The 2,500-nt window shown below is 36.2% G+C and overlaps 1 protein-coding gene across 1 annotated transcript in view; it reads left to right on the plus strand.

Annotated features, from left to right (window-relative positions):
- Positions 1-2,500, plus strand: part of LOC122264353 (uncharacterized) — a 362,270-nt gene that overhangs the window by 359,096 nt on the left and 674 nt on the right. The window lies entirely within an intron of this gene.

Below are 2,500 nucleotides of genomic sequence, written 5' to 3' on the forward strand. Positions count from 1 at the left end.
AGAGTGAGTATGAGAGAGAGAGAAAGCGAGAGAGAGAGAGAGAGAAAGACAGGCAGACAAACAGACAGAAAGAAAGAATGAACCAACGAGAAGACCTGGAAAAAAAATAAACAATTCACCACATAAGCCTAACCACAAATCATCACCCTGCAACATTGCATACTGATAAGGCGACACAGCCTACGGTCACCCACTGAGACGATCAACACGGCTGCGGTTTGCCCTTCAATCCGGCCGTGTCAAATTCCACTCATCAACCCATACATTATCTCCTGTCCCCATTTCTGACGACACCTTTGGGGCTGAATCGAGGTAGTCGGGGAGGCAGAGAACAGGGAGTGGGAGGGAAAACAGGGGATGGGGAGGGGAGGTTGGATCAAGGTAGTGAGGGAGGGAGAAAAAATGGCGGGAACAGGGAGTGGGAGAGAAAACAGGGGATGGGTTGGGGAGAGAAAGAGGCGGGAACAGGGAGTGGGAGAGAAAACAGGGGAAAGGGAGGGGAGGGGAATACAAAAAACAGGTAGTGGGAGAGGAAACAAGGAGAGGAGATAAAGAGGCAAGAAACAGGGAGTGGGAGAGAAAACAGGGAATGGGGAGGGGAGAGGAAAACCAAGAACAGGTAGTGGGCGAAGAGACAGAGAAATGAGAGTTTATGAGAACGATTAATGATGGTGATGGTGCCGTAATATGTGTTAATAATGACAGTAATAATGATAGTTACGGTAGTAATAATGATGATTATAATATTAACAATGATAATGATAATGATGATAATTATGATAATGATGATAATTATGATAATAATGATAATGATGAAAAGTATTAGATGATGATTATAACGATAATAATGATGATAATGATAATGATAATAATGATGATAATGATAACGAAAATGATAATAATGATAATAATAATGATGATGATACTAATACTAATGATGGTAATAATGATAATGATAATAATAATGATAATAATAATAATAATGATAATAATAATAATAATGATAACGGTAATAACAATGATAACAATAATGATAATGATGATAATAATGATAATGATAATAACAACAAAGATGACAAGAGCAATGATGATAACAATTGATAATAATCATGATAATAATGATAATAATTATATCAATAACTGTAATGATCATGATAATAATAACAATGATAATGACAGTTATAATAATGATAAAAATATAGTAATACCAATAATGATAACAATAATAAGAATATGAATAAGAATATCAATAGTAACAACAATAACCAACATATATGAACGCATTTGGTAACAAATAAAAGAAAGAAGAAGAAGAAGAAGAAGAGAAGAAGAGGAGGAGAAAGAGACAGTTAAGCAAGGTCAGGTGACCCAATAATGATAACAATAATAATCATATTAATAAGAATATTAATAGTAACAAACGATAACCAACAGATAATGACGGATCCGGTAACAAATAGAAGGAAAAAGAAGAAGAAGAAGAAGAAGAAGAAGAAAAGAAGAAGAGGAGGAGGAGAAAGAGACAGTTAAGCAAGGTCAGGTGACCCCTCAGGCCCCGTAAAGGTGTCACGTTAAGGGCGGATTATCCGGGGAAGGAAAAGAGGATAATTTAATCGGAATTTGGCAGAAAGTGCTACGTGGTCTTATAAGGTCCATAAGGGATAGCCATCGTGATTATTGCTAAGGCAGGTGGTCATTAGAGATAGGTAATTATTAGGGTTAACTAATGTTGGATTGGAATGATGGCTCAGACGAAGGGAGAGAGGAGGTAGTCATGTAGGTATATATTTATATATTTATATCTTGAAGTATATTTATATCTATGTTTATCTGTCCTAAGCGCATGTATCATCTCTCATGCTAACTGTCAAGGACACGTGAGAGTAACAGCGCAGGACCCCAGGTAACAACACAACCCTTACTGGTTGAAAGAAGTCTTCAAAAAACATGTCACCTATTGCTCCCTGCCGCGTAATTACCGAAAAAAAAAATGACTCACGCGATGCGACCTGACGCCATCGGATCGAATATGGAAAATTATTACGTTCCTTTTCATTTGTGTCAACTTAAATCGTGGCATAAGGTATCTCGTGCCACGGTTTGAGTTGGCACAAAGGAAGAGGAGAGAGAGGGGTGACTTGCATATACAAGTCACGTCTATTCATAATAGATTTTTTGTTTTTTTTTGTTTTTTGTTTTTTGCAACGTGCGGTGATAAAATATGATTACTTAAATGCTATATATGAGAGGAGATACCAATGCCTTTATTTTTCTTTCTTTTTTTCTTAGAATATATCATACACGATTTATATTCATTCATCATGGAAAATGAATGTGATAAAAGAAAGATAAGTAGTTGCATGATCACACATGGCGGCCATGTTGTTTTCTCTTCTTGTTCATCTTTTCTTTTGTTTTCAATTTGCTTCTTGTCGCAAAATACACGAATTTCGTACTCATGTCGGAAGATATGTATGTGTGATATGAGGTGATAAAGATT

The sequence above is a fragment of the Penaeus japonicus genome, unplaced genomic scaffold, assembly GCF_977035675.1.
Source record: "Penaeus japonicus unplaced genomic scaffold, GWHDUDI00000001_assembly GWHDUDI00000032, whole genome shotgun sequence".
Classification (NCBI taxonomy): Eukaryota; Metazoa; Arthropoda; class Malacostraca; order Decapoda; family Penaeidae; genus Penaeus; species Penaeus japonicus.